The sequence below is a fragment of the Emys orbicularis genome, chromosome 10, assembly GCF_028017835.1.
Source record: "Emys orbicularis isolate rEmyOrb1 chromosome 10, rEmyOrb1.hap1, whole genome shotgun sequence".
NCBI lineage: Eukaryota > Metazoa > Chordata > Testudines > Emydidae > Emys > Emys orbicularis.
Genome location: NC_088692.1, coordinates 74,285,421 through 74,304,358, shown reverse-complemented (window position 1 = coordinate 74,304,358; position 18,938 = coordinate 74,285,421).

Genomic DNA, 18,938 nt, shown 5'->3' with positions numbered 1-18,938 from the left:
CAAATTTGGGGAAAGTTCAAAATCCAGATCCCAACTCGGATTCAGATTTTGGCCCAACTCTAGTTCTATCGTTCTCCTTATAAATAGGAATACTTGTTTAGCAAACAACATGATTACTTTTCTCCAAGAAATAGGCTCAAAAGGTCACAACAGTTAATGGAATTTAACGGTGGAGTTACACTACTTTGCACAAGGTTTTACTGTTCTTTCGTAAGGCTAAACCTGCTTTGGGCTAGTAGTCCAGCTGAAAGCGTCTATGCAATTAATGGAAGGGAATGCCCATAAGCAGTGGTCTTCTTATTACGTAGGTAATTACACTTAGTGACAGTGGCAGCAGTGACTCAGACCCAATGATAAATCTGTATTAATGTTGATTTTCAAATCCTAACACTAATTAAGTGCAACATTTTTACTGTCTTAAACACAGCATGCCCAGACATTTTTTAAAGTTGTTAAATTATATGACCTTCATTAATTTTGGGACAAATCGCCCTCCCCTCTGTTCTGTGGCTCAAATGCAGTGAGACCAGTGCAATTCCATTGCAGGCAGGAAGAATTTATGGAGTCCATGCTGGGGTTATATATCGCTGCATGCCATGTAGGCCAATTCCAAAGGACTTCCTATGCACTCTCATACAGGAAGTGTCCGGGGTACTGGCATGCTGGGGGAAGGAATGGAAACAGGAATGCTGTATCCTCCAATCATTGCCTCTGGCAGAGCACCAGGAGATACTGCAGCCCCGAAGTATTGGAACATATCTCCATGCTACTCCATGGCCTGGGCTCCGCCTTTCTGCATGGAACCCCAGCACAGCGCCTTCTTTGTAAAGGATTTATTGACACAGTGCTAACACTGCTACCATCCTACCTACTCTAGGGTGCCCATTAGTGCAGCTAAACCAGTGGTAGCACTGGTGGGAATTTTGTGCTATAACTCCCTAGAGTAGACACGTTCTTGGGCTACATTCTGTTGTCCAGGATCTGGGCTATTACCTTTAGAAGTTTTCTTTTTTTGGAATAATTAGCTGTATAAATGAATCAATGAGAACAATTTTTCATGGGGAGGGGAAAAAAAGCAAAAATGAAGAAGCTTTTAATTCCAAAGGTATCCTGGGAGATCGCCTATCCATGAAATAAATGTCCTAGACCGTCTTAATTTTAATTTCAGTTCACTTCATTTTTAAATAGAGAACTGAAGATGGATAACACTCTATGGAGTATTTTGGCAGAAAACACAGATTACTGTATTTATTGGCAACATCGTTGTTCACTGAAGTAGAAAAGAAAAAAAATCAAAGTTATTAAAAGGGGTCAAATTCCAAACTTCTCCCAGGAGTTAATCTCAGTTTTAAAGTAATTTTTCAAAAGAGGTTTTACACTTATAAGGTTAATTGGAAACTGACTCAGATAATCATTGGTTTGATACCCTGCCACAGCACATCTATCACTTCTCTCTTAGTGTTAATTTTTCTTAACATCCTTCCTTTACCACACTAGTAAAAGAACAATTTTAGCAGTGTTTTACAGACTGACACCCTGATCTTATACGTCTAGGATGCAGCAGCACTCAGCAGTCCTAAAACCGGCATAACCAATCCCAGGAGGATCAGCCAATGTAGGGAGATCCTCAGGCAGCACAGAGCCTTTGTAATGCCTCATACACCCCCTTATGCTTGTTTTAGGGAGTGTGGCTGAAAAGAAGGGGGAGTATAGCCAGGACGCGACTGAACCCCAGTGGTCCCTGGCTGCTGTAATGACATTTTGGAGCCTTTGGCAGCTGGCACAAGTTACAGAGAAGCCTTGAGGTGGGTTTGGATTTTGAATACTCTCTCAATCTGGGGCTGTTTGCATCGGAGATTGGGGAATACACTTATGATATACAATATGGAAAGCAGGCCAAGTAAACAAAAATAGCGTGAGTTCTTTCACCTGGTCTGTGCGTGACTAAAAGTTGTGACTGTTTGAGAACCGTTCGGTGGCTTATGTGAATGGGTTTGGTGGTTTCAGTGTCGACAGGCATCAGCCTCACCAAGCTCTCCCTCCCACTGATACTCACTGAGGAGAACTGAATGGATGGGGCAACTGAACTCTCACACAGAGGGTTGTTTACTGTTCACTTCAACAAATGCCTGTGATTAACACTGGGTCAGTATTATTCATCTGTATGTTTTCTACAGAGTGGGAAACAACACACAACAAAGTTATTTCATTTTCAATGTAGCATAAATACAAAGCGGCCACCCACACGCCCTGCCCCTTATTCAAAAATTACAAGAATGAAATGCAATACAATCAGTGCTCTTCTTTCTACCAACCCCCCTCCAGCACATATTCAAATACTACCCCTGGTACGTTGGATAATATCCTTGGCAAAGGCCCGGTGAAACAAATGGAGTAACTGCTTTGTAGTTGTGTAAATAGTTTTCTAGATCACAGTATTTCAAGCTGCTGCCTCTTAAAATGTGAGAAAATAGTTAATTTAATACAATGAATATCCCCACCCTAGAGTTTGTGGTTTTCCAAACCCACAAAATATGACTAAATATCAGCCAGGTTCTTTGGCTAATTTTTTTTTTCTACACTACAGTACATACAGGCTTCTTCGATGTATAATGAATGAAATGATTGATTATACCTTTTGCTCAAGGCGAAGAAATTAATACAAACTCGTTTTATACACTCAGGATGGCAACAGCAAGCCAAGAACATTGCAGAGAGAAATACCCTCAGAAAAAAGACCTTTGCTAAAATGGTTAAATATACTCATTATGAAACCATGCTTAATAGAGGACTTCTGCGCATTGGCTTGAAACTACAGCTGTAAGCTGTGCAGAGGAAATGACAACAGGATATAAAGGACTAGGGAATATTTAATATTTACTAAACAAAGGTCTTCGTTTAATCATATATCCAGTCATACTGTAAGAATTTGACAGGAAGTGCCCCCCATGCTTAGACATTTAGGCAGGGCCGGTGCAAGGAAGTTTCGCGACCCAGGCGAAACTTCCACCTTGCACCCTCCCACCCCCAGCCCTGCGGCAGCTCCCCGCCCCGAGGCGCCCCCTCCATGGCAGCCCCCCCGCCCCGAAGTGTCCCCCCCACAGTAGCTCCCTCCCCCCCACCGGAGAGCCATGCGGCAGCTCCTCACCCCAGCTCACCTCTGCTCCGCCTCCTCCCCGAGCACGCCGCCCCCGCTCTAATTCTCCTCCCCTCCCAGGCTTGCGGCGCCAAACAGCTGATTGGCGCCGCAAGCCTGGGAGGCGGGAGAAGTGGAGCAGTGACGGCATGCTCGGGGAGGGGGCGTAACAGAGGTGAGCTGGGGTGGGGAGCCCTGCGGCAGCTCCCCCCCCTGCCCTGAGGCACCCCCGTGGCAGCTCCCCACCCCCCCGGCCCGGGGAGCCGTGCAGCAGCTCTCCATCCCAGCTCACCTCTGCTCCGCCTCCTCCCCAAGCACGCCGCCCCCACTCTAATTCTCCTCCCCTCCCAGGCTTGCGGTGCCAAACAGCTGATTGGCGCTGCAAGCCTGGGAGGTGGGAGAACTGGAGCGGCAACCGCGCTCGGGGAGGGGGCGTAGGAACGCTGTAAAAAAAAAAAAAAAAAAATGGGGGCACAGCTTTTTGGCGCCCCCAAATCTTGGCGCCCTAGGCAACTGCCTAGTTTGCCTTAATGGTAGCACCGGCCCTGCATTTAGGAGCATCTATTGCTTTCACTTTGACTTGCATGTGCAGTAAATCACACAGCACTAATATTCTTGTAATAGCAAGGTAATTTTTTCTCCCCTCTTTCTCTTTTTTCAAATGCAAATTCAATACTAGAAAGGCACAAGCTAGCAAAAAAGGTGCAGCTAAACACCCGAATGGAGCCTAGAACAGCATTTTCTACACCTTTGATGTTTTTTTTCCCTTAGACCTAGAATTATTTTGAGAAATTACTTCCAAATCCCAGTTGTTTAAGAAAACTCACTTTGGGAAGTCCTTTTTCAATCTCAAGTAGGCCTAAATTGGTGTTTAAAATTCCAGCAAGACAGTGAAAGTGTATTTTGCAAACTCATCTGACTCCAAATGGGCATTACATGATCTGCATTTTTATATTACTGGGGGTGGGAGAATGGGACAAAAAGGGTTGGGTGTTCCTGAAACACACACATTATGTACTTTGCCTGGAAACCAAAGGAAAGTAGGACTGGACAATCATTATTTATAATCTATATTATGGTATTTGCATTATGATAGCACTGAGAGGCTCCACCAGAGGTTGGGCCATATTGTTCTAGGCACTGTATAAACATATAATAAGAGACAGTCACTCTTTAGAGCTTATGCTCTAAACAAACAAGACAAAGCACTAGAGAAAGAAGTTACTATTGCTATTTTAGATGTAAGAAATTGAGGCACAGAGAGGCTAGGTGACTTGCCCAAGGTCACACAGAAAGTCTGTGGCAGAACAGGGAATTAAGGCCAAATCTCCTGAGTCCCAATTCAGTGCCTTAACAATGAGGTCATATTCTCTGAATCATCTCTAACTCCTTGTCCACTAATAAGTTTGAATTTTAATTAATGTCTTTCACCCATTCTCTTGCTCCATTTGTATTATTTTTCCGTGAGCATTCAAGTGATCAAATTATACTGGCACAAACATCTGGGGCAAATGAGTTTCAAAGTCATATACATAAACATTTACAGAAACCTTCTTCACTTGTCTAATAAGATAACATATAATTCTATGTGACTCATCTGACCAATCACAGCTCAAATTCCAAAGAGTCAAATTTGAAAAGATATGTAATGGTTAGTTAATAAATTCAGGAAATTGTGATCTTGCAGTTATTCCATGAAAGAAGCAGCAGCTAAATTTGTCTAGTACAGTGGTTCCCAAACTTTAACACCCTGTGAACCCCTTTCATTAAAATGTCAAGTCTCGTGAACCCCCTCCTAAAAATGAATATTTCTAGGGATTTTCTCCTTTAACTGAGTATAAATTATAAAAGCAGTGATCTTGGAAATACAAGATTTGTTTTTATGACATGCTTATTACACACTATTATTATTATTGATCATTACAGTATTTTTATTACATTATGAAAACGGCAACACTCTTCCAAGATCTCACTTTCATAGCTTGTATCACTTTGAATAAGCCTGTTATAAGACAAGGCTCCTATGTTTCATCAAGGAGTATCAAATGTAAAACAGCATGAAGGGATTTAAAAAGCCAACTCAAAGAGTTCCTCCTACACAAGCATTCAGATCTTGAGCGGTCCACGCAAACAACACATGTTACAACAAAGCTTAAACTTGTTCTTCATAATAATTTTAAAAACAATACTAGCTGCCTATTTAATTTTAAAAACAGCAAAAAATATCCACCTCCCTTTACATTTCTTATAAGGAGTCTTGAAGTTTAAATCTTCTCCGTGTGATAGATATGCTTGCTTTGATCTGCTTAGCTCTTGGAAATCCAGGGGCTCTGGCCTGCTGGCCCCGTGCTACCCAGGGTCCCTAGGGACAGCTCTGTCCGCCATTAGGGAATTTTTTCCCTGAGAACCCCCTGTATCATTTCGCGAACCTCCAGGGGTTCACGAAACCCAGTTTGGGAACCACTGGTCTAGTAAATTATTAGTTGCAACTTATTTGTTCAACTGTCTGGATAACTTTTTCTCACTTTCAGATGCATAACCAAGCAAGGGGGACAAATGTGGACGGAGCTCAGTTGATCCCTAAATCAGAGATTGGCATTGCCTCTTCTTGTGCATGTTTCTTCTCCTTGCCTCCCAGAGTCTTTATTACCATTTTGTTCCCCCCCTCCAAAATGCTTTTCCATTGCTTAGATGCAAATCATTGTTCTGAGATGTCTGCTTGCCTAGCAGTTTGAGCAAACAGATAAGCATCTGGATCAGTGTAACAAAACCACCCTGCCAGACTGCTGTGACACCAGTGATGGGTTAAGAAAAGAATGACATAGCCTAAAAATAATGGTGAGTCAAACTTTCTGCACCTTTTTGGATGACTTTGAAATGTAGCTTATTTTCTAGGTCTTCTACAGTGTTGCCTGCTCTAGACTCACCATTACATTCCACATCAGCTCTCCTCTTGACAGCGTGTATCCGTTTTGTTCTGAAAGCTACTGACGGTATCTTCTTTAGGTTGAATAACCAAACACTTATTACCCAATCATAGAACCCTGCTGCATTTGCATCCTAATGAAGAAGTCAGTCAGATATGACCAACTCTCTCAGTCTCCTACCAACCTTCAGACTCGCTACATTTCTCCACAGCAGGCTGAGGATATTTTTTCTCTCGATCAGGAGCTACAGGAACAAAGGGTTGCAGGGTTTAATTTCTCTGTAAGTGGTTAGTTCTAGTTCTCTCTGCGAAAGGGCGTGATCTCTTCCTGGTTTGATTAATGGAGAAGATGGATGGGGGGAGTGGAGCTACTTGTACCATTCAGCAATATTCCTAATTTTCTCAGGCTGACAACCAGCACTGACTATATTATTTGTAGTAGGGTATTTACTTGGTAGTACCAATCCAGATACACAAGTAACAGCAGCAGTAGCAGCCTTGTATTAACAATGCCTTCTATTCTAGATGTACTCACTATTGCAAAGTGAGAATCATAGTCACCTCTTTGGTTATTAACTCTCTCTTTTATAACCTTATCTTTTCCTTATATCTGAAGCACCAGCTGAGCTCTGTTCAAAACTGTTCCAAAGCCCACTGAAGCCAATGGGAATTTTTCAGTAGGCTTCAAGGAGCTTTGGCTCAGACCCCCTAAATGCCCAACTGGCAATAGGGTGAAGATTTGAGATTACACTGCAATAGGATATCACACACACACCCCACAACGTGTTAGGAAAAATAAAATGAAACAATAAGTTTATGGAGTCAGCTTTTGAATAAATGAGATGTGCTGAACGTCCTCAGACAAAACCCACTTAGGTATTGGGCTTGTTGCAACCAGCTTGTAGGGTTTTTGAGGAGTGACTATTCTGTTCCATAGCTGGTTAACTAAAAGAAATTCCTAGCTTCAAAGTTTGTGTAAAGCAATGTATATTTTAAATGGTGAGTCTACAGCCACCCCACACAACCTAGAAAATATTCCCTTTTCTCAGAATCAAATTCCTAATCTAGATAAGATTGAAGTAGAAGTCTTTTAAACAGAACCTTCTAGAACAGTAAAGAACATTGGCCATAATTTTATATTTTCCTTATGCTCTAATTCATCTTGAATCAGAACTAAATGAACAACCCCAAATAAAAGGAGAATTCAACAAACTAAGTGCCAGTTCCAGGTGACTTCATAAATTGGAGAGACAGTTCTGGGTTTGTGGGTTACTGGAAGAGTGGGTGGATCTATATGTGAGATGTTTTTTATATTTTTCCAGCATTAGGATGTCTCTCACTTCCACAAAGTTGATTTCAGGTCAAGCCATATGGTTTAGATCCTTAAAATCCCTCTTCAAAGAAATTTCAGGTCATTACCATTTTGTAAACTCTTTTCCAGGGAGTTTTTCATGTGCAAAATCTGCTCTTTCCGTCTCTGAACTACCCACTTGCCAGTGAGTTTCTCTCAGTATCTAACTGCTGTCAAATGGGAGGCAGCAGTTTCTGTAAATAGCAGTCTTGTTCATAAACACTGAAACTGTCACAATGTCCAATTGAAGCGCAGCAAATTAAGCACGAAGCAGCAGCTTTCAGGATCAGCTTTAAGGGAACAGCCTCAAAGGCTCCTTGGCGGACGAGGGGGGAGGGGGGGGAAGAGTTTAAAGATAGTAAACTTTTTTTAAATGCAGGCAACAATTCTAAAGTTGTCATTCACAATTACTCAAACATTAAGTAAATTATGCGAGTAAAAAAAATGTTTTGTTCAAGGACTATATTCCAAATCCTACTAACACAGTTTATTCATTGTAATCACTCTAGCCCCACCCATTCTCGGTGTCTTTCAGGCCGCACTGGTGTCAGATGTTTTTTTTACTAACTAGACCGTGGAACTGGTAAGCAGAAAGCCTTCCCACCCTTCCCCCCCTAAGCATCTGACAAGCTACAGTTTTAGAGTGGCCACACCCAGCTTGTTATTGTTGAAATTTTAAAGGTGGGTACTTTCTATACTTTTCTTAGATGTCACTCGAATACACTGTATTATAAATAAGAGTGAAAGGGTATGTACTGGCAACATCATCACACGAAGGAGCTTTCTGTAAGTAACATCACTATCTTGACTTGCCAACTTTGCTGGACTTTCTGTGTGACAATGGCAAAGTCAGTTGCACCCAAACTTTAAAAAAAGTGGTCTCTAACTCTGTTAATTAATGTCTATTTTTGAAGATGTGGGTTTTAATCTCTTGGTACCTCCATTTTTCATCTGTAAAGTGGGGATAATAATACTTAACCAGCTCACAGGAGTATTATGATGGCTAAATCATTAGTGTTTGTAAAGCATGTTAAGATCCTCTGATGGAATGTATCATAACAAAGCAAAAATTATTATAGCTTGGCATCTTTGGCAAGTGTCGGAGTAAAGTGAATATTTTATCATGTTCCTCTGTTTTGACAACCGGAGAAATATGAATATTGCACAACCAGGGACCAAATTTTGAAAGAGGTACAGAAAATGTACCCATGTATGCACTAATTTGGGCAAAAACATGATATACATGGGGAGTGCTGATAGGAACAAAGAACAGAGAGGCATGGGTAGTGGTAATGGAAGCCCAGAAGTGACATTGAACTCCTATGGAAAAGTCTGAGAGAATTTATTAGGAGATTATATTCTCTTGCTTTTTTGAACCACCCTGAAGAATTAAGTAAACAATGAAAATTATACCCTTTCTATAGAAAGATTTAGAAGAGACTTCAGAAAGGATACCTTGTATTACATTGCAAAGGTTTTTAGAGTAATTTCTATGAAACACTTTTCAATTTCTAGTTAACCCTCATTGTTTCACAAACCAGTTCTCTCTCTGCTTGAGGGAAAGTCTCCTTTAAAAACTGCAAGATTGTCTGCATATTCCGAAATAGGCCACTATGTCTTTTTCATCACATCCCTTTTCCCAGAAACTGTCACTTTTTGACTGCTGATAGTCCTTTGATCTGCTAGCTCACACAACAGTTGTGCAACTTCAGGCTGGAGTTTATGGGCCATTGTCTTGTAATTGCCTCCAAGTGTTTGTTCCGAGGTTACTTATTTAGAGCCACTGTGTTGCTTTCCTATTTGTTTTTCCAACGGTTCACTGTTACACTAAATCAGTGGTTCCCAAACTTGTTCCGCCGCTTGTGCAGGAAAAGCCCCTGGCAGGCCAGGCTGGTTTGTTTACCTGCCGTGTCCACAGGTCCGGCCGATCGCGGCTCCCAGTGGCTGCGGTTCGCTGCTCCAAGCCAATGGGAGCTGCTGGAAGTGGTGCAGGCTGAGGGACATACTGGTCGCCGCTTCCAGCAGCTCCCATTGGCCTGGAGCAGCGAACCGTGGCCACTGGGAGCCGCGATCGGCCGAACCTGCAGATGCGGCAGGTAAACAAACTGGCCCGGCCTGCCAGGGGCTTTCCCTGCACAAGCGGCGGAACAAGTTTGGGAACCACTGCACTAAATCAATATGTTCATATAAGAATGTCTAATAAACCCATATAGTTAAACAGTAACAATCTCACTGACCAGGTCACATGCAGTATTAATATAATTATTATAGCAGTATTCTTATATTATTACATAGCAGCATCACATTTGCCAGTCACAGTGTTGCTCTAATTAACTGTGTCATGTAACAGCTACAGAGATCAAACAAAACACATTTACTTGCTCATGCAAGCCCGTTTGTGTCCAAAATGTCATAAAAGAACATATTTCCTTTTTTAAAAGCACAACATTGGAAATGAAGATGTTGAAATGCTTTAGCAAGATGCATCATATTTGAGTAGGCTAAAGCTACAGTTCTGCTTACTTGAAAGTCAAAAGAGGTCATCATATTACTCGAGACAGATTAAATGGTAAAAATTTAGTCATCCAAATCACATGGGAAAAAAAAGGCACGCAGACACATGGGAATAAAAACACAAATCTACCAGCATTCTAATCCTAAGGCAGATGGCTTTATCCATTAAATTGCACATTCTTTGGTTGAGGGTTATGGGATTTCGAGGCGTTTCAGTAGCTGTTGTTATAACTGCAATAGAAACAAAGATATACAAAATTGTTAAAATTATATGTCAAGGTTTTGCAAAAGTCTAAACTATATTCGGAGTTCATAAAAATAGTGAAGATTCAGAATCTGGTTATTCCATAATTTAAATCCATATTTCTTTAAAAAAGTGATTCCATTTTTTTAATAAATGGATTTTTTTCTATTAACTGTGCTGTCAATTAAGGGCACAGACCACCCGCTAAAATCTAGGCTGGTGCATGTGGTTTTTTGTATTAGAGTTTCTCATTCTCCCTCTTTTCTCCTTTGTACAGACTTCACTGGATTTATTTTCCACTCTGCACTGTCTTGGCTCCATTTTCCACCCTTTTTCATTATTATTTTTTCTCTTTTCTCCCTACTGCCCACTTTCACAGTCTCTCCTAAGGAGAATGCAAACCAACAATGTTCAAGCAACAGCAAAATGAATTTGCCCATCCTAAATGTAAATAAATTCCATTCCCTAATGTTATCTGCCACCTCTTCCCTTCTGAAGATACCATTTAAAAGAAACAACAATACACACAAAACTACAGTCTCCCAGAGTAACGTTTACAACAGTGCAGTGACACTATTGTAAATTGTAGAGTTCGACACCTTCATTGTACAATTCTGTATAATAGTTTTAAAAATAAGGGGCTACATAGAGGTTGGACGCTGTTGCTGATATAAACCCCATGCTGATGAAAAGCCTGAATAAAGCAGAAGTTGATAAACTCAGAGTCTCCACACTGGTTGTTTAGGCCTAAACCCATATTGTTGGTTGAGGGATTATTACAGTTTCTGTTTTACTGTTACAGTTTCTTATTATGTAAGGAAAAAGAGCACATCAAATTTAAATAAATAGATAATACTGTAGGTCATCTAAGCACTTATTAGTTCCCTATCACTGTAATATCTGAGTTGGTAGACAGCTTTGTTTAAAAATAATTATTCTGTGATTGGGTGCAAGTATTTAGTTTACCTAAAAGTGTATTGAAAGAACATTGATGATAATAGCATTTCTTGGAGCACTCCTTAGAAATCTGATCATATAAACTATGCCTACTGCCTTATCATACCATACTCAACAGCATTGTGATTTCTGTACTAGAAGGCAGTGGAAAAAGTCTATACTAACAAGACAAAAAAAATTAATAAAGCATGTTGTTAAGTAAAAGCAATTATATAACACATTTTGGGTACTCATCTAAAACAATTTAAAAAATAGCCTTCATCCTATTGCAACAGCAATTCATATTGCTACATGCCAAGATGCATCCAGAATTTTACATCTAAAATTATTTGTGCTACTGATAGATGAGCTAAACTTAAGTGAAAAAGTTTTGAATGTCTCTTACTCATCTGTCTCAATACAGGGAAGGTATTTGATTTCTTTTGCAACATCTAATTGTCCTTGATGGGTCAAGTCAGAAAGTTTGGATTATCCAAATTGGCACAGGAAGAAGTCTGTTAATGACAAAATTATGGTCTGGATGAGATTCTTTGGCATTTGTAAACTCAGATAAAGCAAAAGGGAATTGTAAACTACTGTCTAATCACTCCAGGCTGGATTCAGGCCTGGTATAAATAGTTACCAGAGTTGCATCTTTTTACACCAGGTCTCAGTTCAACCTTCTATTCTGGGTAGACAGAGATTTTGCATTTCACTCATTTATACCTGACATTTAGTGATCTAGGTTGCTATATGACACCCATTCTCCTCGGAATGAGAGTGCCTCTACTCCGCAAGGTCAGTACACATCCTAAAATACAATTAAGAACTGTTTTTTGTTCTTGTCTGAGTACTGACATGTCCGCAGTCTAGTGCCCAGACAAATATCATAAAGATTTCACTTTACTGCATCACAACACACATACAAATCAAGCTACATCTCAGCATCAAACTATCAAAGCACATTTTTTCTTATATAGTCTACCTTTTGTGGAAGTCTCACCTTCCATCTCCTCTATGCTGAGGGATCTTCCAGAGGCTGGCTGTGTATCTCTGGAGCACAAGCAGATCTAACACAGCCAAGAATCAGATCCATCATGTCCTTTCCAAATTACTGGGAGTTTGGGATGCTCAGGGAATGCAAGATCAGACGCATAGACAAGGCAAATTGTCTTCCCCAAAGAGCGTGCAGTCTACAGAAGAAAAATCACTGAGGAGGAAATGGGCTGCTACATTCACAGTAGTAATATTTAAAAGTCCAGGGGAGAATTAGAAACAGGATTGAGTTTTATTAAGAAATATACTTCTGGCTCATGCTTTAAATTGCATGAGCAAGAAAGGAGGGATGAATATTAGTTCTTTTTGTTTCCATAAAACTCCAAGCACCAAAGCTCCTCTATAGGATACAAGTTACATGTATAGGATCATCAAAATAAGTTGTCACTGATTAATCATATACCAAGGAAAACACTCTTACTAGCCTCTGGTGAAAGTTTTAACGTCATACAGATGAACACTTTCTATGGAAATAAGTGACTACCTTTTATCCCGATCTTACAGGTTCTGGTTGTTCTTTAGATTTCTCAAACAAATCAAAGGGGCATACACACACACTCCCTCAGTTGTTGCTCATCATTCTACCAATCAGGCAGAGTATTCAAAACAAAAGGACCTTTCTGAAGAACAACGAAATGCTAATACCGGCTCCTAAAAAAAACAACCAACAATCAGAATATTGGGTACCATCAAGAGCTTATCATTGCTCCCTCTCCACTTCTACTGAATGAACTGATAAAAGCCCAGATCCCCAAATAAAGATCTCAAGCTATTATAAACACCCCTTTTCTATCTAAATCCTTCACTAACAGTCTGCTGTTACAAAGTACTACAGTTACAAAGTAGGGTTGGGTTTTTGGACAGTGAGTCAAAGTCAAGGAGGTGAGTGGGGAGAAAGTGAAACGGCAGCTCCAGCACATGTACCGAGCTTGTTATGGAGAAGGACAAGGACCACTTTCTGTTAAACATGGTGATCCCCTCAAAATTTTTGGCTGCCTGATGATTAGCTAGCAGATGCCAAGTTAAACACCTGTATGCCAGACAAAAACAGCTGTATGTGTGTCACTGCCAGTCCATCAGCACAGCACAACTCACGCTAGTGAGTTGGGAACTTTTAGAAAATTCACAGTTCAGACGTAAGAAGCTTTTTCTACTCATTTCTCTCCTTTATCTCCTCCCTCTCTTTTCAACCCACCCCCACTAACTATATCAATACTAGTGGGGCCTTACTGCCATCAATATTATTTAGACACCTGCACAGTTGTCATTGGCTAGATGTTGTCATAGAGCTCTAAAAAGTTATGAGCAACGTACCCGTATGAGCAGGCTTTGTCTACCATCCACCAGCACACAAATGCGCTGTTGTTCAAACTTTTACTAATGGGGTTAGAAACGCAGGACAAGATTAGCCTTCCAGGGCTACAATCATTTATGCAGGAAATGTAGGGCTTAAGGACAGAGATCTTAGCAACAGGGATACCAACAGAGACCTCTTTTGGCTGTGTCCAGCAGTCAGTCAACCAACAGCCTTAGTCCGTCCACAAAATGAAAATAAAACCTATTTAACACCCTACAATACTCTGCATATATTTCAGAAGGGATTGCACAGGTACTGTATTCAGGAAGGGAGAGCAAGGCGGGGAAGGAATACTGAAGTTGCCTTTCATACTCCCTACAGACACTCAATATTCCCACACACAGCTCTTATTGACACTATTGGAAGTTATGTGCACATATGTGCAGACCTCTCTCTATGCAGAAATTTTCAGTTCACCCTTATGAATGATCCATTTTTGTTTCAGCAAAGGAAAGAAAGGTGTGTGATTTACCTTCTAGTGTGATATGTTATAGCACTAACACAAGAAACAGTAGTCCCAGAGAATCAGAGTCCCATAGAAGTGAACCTTGTGAAGAGCATTCCAGTGACAGAGGACTGAAATTGGCATAATATCATTTGTAGGCTGGTTCCCGGTATACAATAAAATATTTTCCCCCTGTTGTCAAAGGGTCTGTCTTTTCCACCACGACTAGGTGAATTTCCCATCTCTCTTAGGAAGGCTCTCACTTCTCTGTCTGTCTGGGTGGATGTGGGGCTTGTAAGAGACCATTCATAATAGTGCCCGGCATTATCAGCTACCATGTTTTCTTTTAATGGGGTATATCATAGTTAGACAGATTTGACCACAGTTCTAGTCTGACTAACAATGACCATGTAGTCATCTTCCAAGGATGTTCCTAAGAATGTTGCAAAGAAATGTCTTGCCACAATGAACTCTTTGCCTGTCCATTTTCAAACTGGTAAATCTTAACTAGTGCTACATAGGATGTGTCTGACCAGGGAAGCTAATACAAACTAGCAGGACACTTTCTGCACTGTGTACATTCTCTCTCTATGATATCATTTTATTGCTGACTGGGGGGAAATACTTTTATATGATTTACTTTTCTAAAAACGTATAAAATATACAGTCAAAGTAGAGAAACTATTTGAAAGTTGTTAGTTTCAGTATATTTCAGCACCATTCGGTACAAAATAATTTGGATGAGGTAGGTTAGATTTTATGCAACTCTGATTAGAACTTAAGTTCTTTTCCAGCGAGGAAACATTTGCAGTAAAGTTTATGGCTATCTATAAACTGTAATATAAATATGGAACTTTATCTTTTACTTTTAAACAGAGTGGTGCCAAAAATATTTGGAAGTGCATCAATGTATTACTTAAATCCACAGTCTCTTTTAAAGTACGTCTGTATTACTTAGTTTCAGTGCAAGTCTAGAGAGTAAAGATCATGTTTTTCTTTAGCAGGAGCATAGTCTAGAACAATAAGAATGGTAGTGGAAGCCAGGAACTTCTCAGTTCTATTCCCCCCTCTGCTACTTTTAATGCAAATCATCTAACCTGCCCGTCTCAGTTTCCCCAACTGTACCACGGGGATGCAGATACTTATTTGCCTGCCAAAGAAATACCTGTAATTGTTTGTACATGGTTTTGAAAATGTAAAGTGCTATCTATTTGATTATTTCTGCCAAGCATAAGAGTCAAAGAAGGTATTATGATATTAACAATAACTAGCATTTGTAATTTATGTAGTGCCATACACGTGCATGGAGTTTTCAAACATGTGAGAAGACAGATCCCTGCCACAAAGATCTTACAATATCAGGGGGCAATCCTGAAAATGATTACTCACAAACTGGTCCTTATCCTATTCTGTTTGCTTAGGTTTTATACTGCACCCATCACCCTCAGATTTCAGTGCCTATGCAAATATGAGTGTACCAGTATAATATATTTGTATTACAATAATAGTAGTAGTGCCTTGAGGCTCTAATAAGGAAGGAGACCCCACTTTGTGCTAGGCACTGTAATAAATAAAGTGGGGGGACAGCTCCCTTTGATGGACACCCAGCCAGCCAGTTAGCTGTAAAATCCGTCCTGGTAGCTGTTCTTTACTTGCTTTACCTGTAAAGGGTTAAAAAGTCCCCCAGGTAAAGAAAAAAAGTAGGCACCTGACCAAAAGAGCCAATGGGAAGGTAGAACTTTTTAAAATTGATAATCAAACAACACGCACAAACCTCTTAGGACACCGAAAATCCAAACCTGTTTCCTTTTTCAGCTCTTCCCCGGGGGGAAGGAGGGGTGAAAAGGCTTGAGTGCACCCCACAGGGAGGAATTCCCAAGTGCTCCTTCCTGGGTTCAAAGGGGGGTTTTGTTGAATTTGGGTGGTGGCAGCGTTTACCAAGCCAAGGTCAGAGAAAACCTGTAACCTTGGGAGTTTAATACAAGCCTGGAGTGGCCAGTATTAATTTTTAAAATCCTTGCAGGCCCCACTTCTGCACTCGGATTGACAGAGTTGGGATTGGCTCTTTTGGTCAGGTGCCCACTTTTTTTCTTTACCTGGGGGGCTTTTTAACCCTTCACAGGTAAAGCAAGTAAAGAACAGCTACCAGGACGGATTTTATAGCTAACTGGCTGGGTGGGTGTCCATCAAAGGGAGCTATCCCCCCACTTTATTTATTACAGTGCCATACAGCCATGAAGTACAAAGACAGTCCCTGCCCTAAGGAGCTTAAAATTTTGGGTTTACGACAAGACGGAACAGGTGGACAAAACAGATGGGGGGGGGGACAGGAGGACGAGGTGTCAGCAAAATGCTTACTGTACAGTAAAGCAGTAGTCACAGTGCATTTATGATCAGATGTCAGGTTTCCTAGGCATCGTGGCAGAAGCAAGGTTTAAACAGGCTTGGGAGTGAGGATAAGGTAGTAACTTTATGGATTTGGGGGGGGGGGGAGGATTCTTTTATGCATAAAGGTATGATATGGGAGAAGGCAATGAAAGAAGAAGCTGATTGGTGGGTGTAAAAGCTGGGAAGGTTGATGGAGCAAAGGTGGCAGTCTAGTTCAGGATAGATTAATAGTCCCATAACTCCCATCTACCCTAATGGCTCTAAGTCATGAACGGCCATAAAGGTAGAAGGAAGGAAGGTTGTATTTGATGCAGTGGAGAGTGGGTAGCTGGTGAAGTAATGGAAAGAATTGTTGAAGCAGTCAGAGTAATGAGCCAGGAAGACGATCTTACCAGAAGTATTTTGCACAATCAAGGCTGAAGAGGAGGAGGTTAGAATAGTCACGTAGAGATTTTGCTTCATGGAATTACTCATGATAGCAAGAACTTGCACAAGCAAGGGTTTGCTGAGTTGGGCCCCAATCAGACAAATACAGATAGAGAAGACAGGGGACTGAGATTGGTATTTATGGGGGATTTTTGTTTTCGCATCCGCATCTGACTTTTTCTCTTTTTCCTTGTTCTTAACCCTTTTCTTTATTCCCATTTTGTTTTCATTTTTAACCTTTATCTATTTTCTTTAAAATCCCTGTTTGCAATAATTACAAGAAATCTTTCTATTTATGCTTTATAGAAAAATTACACTTTTTCTTAACAGTACAGTATTTTAGTACTTGGTTAATTAGGGGTGTAATTAAGTTTGAATGGCAGAAGGTTCAGGAGCTCAGGTGTTCTCAAGAAATTTCTGTCATCTTGGGCTGCGTCCGAACCAGACATAGAAAACAGGTCCCTTCCAATTTTGGATCTAATTTACACCCCAAACTGTAGAGCTGAGCTCAGAGCCAGAGATCTGGAGCCAACTCTCTCCCATCCACCATTCATATATGGGGCTGAGGTGGTTTCAGACTGGAGGATCCAAGTGAGGTCCGAGTTTTTAACTAAATCTGTAACCTACTTGACAGTGTCAATCGAGAGGTTAGGAATCAAATGATGTATTTGTATCCAGTTCACCCCACTTTGTTCATCTTTCCTCAGATAATTCAGTTATTAATCTAACCCAGGCAGTAAAATTGTTCCATTTCCCTTAATTATTTTATTCTCGTCAACTACAATTCTTTGGTTGGTGTTTGTTTTTGCAACCATAGTGATGAAATACATTTGTTGGCCACAGTCACAGTAATTCTGAACAGTTATCTACTGGTATCATTGTTATATTTCAGTGAATCCAGACATTTGCTTGATTTACACCTTAAAAGTAGGAAGTTAGAGGCTATATTCCTAAAATAACTCTTGGATTATTTTTCTAACATCAGACCAGAAGTTTTTCATTCTGGGACATTTACACAAGAACTAAAGATGGCTCCCCACACTATTTCCTCCAGCACTTTGCTGTGAGTTTTGGATCTACTCTGTCTTGTGAAATATTCTTTTCATAATTGTCTTGTTATTCTCTCCCTGAGGAAAAATTTGATACTATTTAAATCTGTTATTTGCACATTCAACTGCTCTGAATGGAAGACTGATCATTTTAATCTTAACAGTGCAAACTTTTCTAAAATTTCATAGGGATCAGCTGCTTTGCGCACACACACACACACACACACACACACACGCACACAAAGCTCTGCTACTAGTTCCTTTGGTGTCAGATAAATTCCAAGACGTGATGTAACAATCTGATGACAAAACCAAAATGAGTTTGAAAGATGTAACTATCAAACACTTACAGAAAAACTGAACTCACAGTCCTGTACTTTGCACTGATAAGAAATTTCTATTAAATTTGGATTGTTGACTCAACTGTCTATTCCTCCCTTGTATTTGACTTATACCTTTTATAGCTTCGTATTGCTCTCTGCTTCTCAAAGCCTTGTTCCTTGCTAGGGCTCGATCCTATGTGAGCAGTCTTCCTCATGCACGCAGTCCTGACTCACACAGTCTTACCCTTAAATTTGTTCGATATCGCTCAGAATGTTTTGTGTTATTGATACGTATTGTGCTTTCCATTTTAATAGGACATATCTCAGATCCTTGGCCCCACTACCACAACACAAAGAGACTAGAAACATGGTGTAAGCTGGCAGTTAATGAGTGTCCTGGTGAAGGGGAGTCCCTGAGTGGTATAGAACTGGCTATGCTCTCCCCGGTGTAGGTCATGTGGCTGCTGCACCACAGCGCTCTGACAATCCCCAGTTAACGGACTGGCCCCTGGGGGCCAGAGGCAGCTGGTAGAGTTTAAATTAGCCCCGCTCAAGTTCTAAATTATACCAGGGCCTGAGCCAGTGTGGAAGTAAGCCCAGGCTCATAATGCTGCAAAGAGCTTTTTGCAAATCTCCCACACCCCACCCTTGTCACCTGCTCTAAGCATTTATTGAAGCAGGATTCAAGGCTTAGTTTGAAGTCAGATGACAAAGGAGATGAGCTGCTAGAACTAAATTACGGCATGATCCCACTCTCAGAAACTGAAAACACTAAAACACTCGCCTT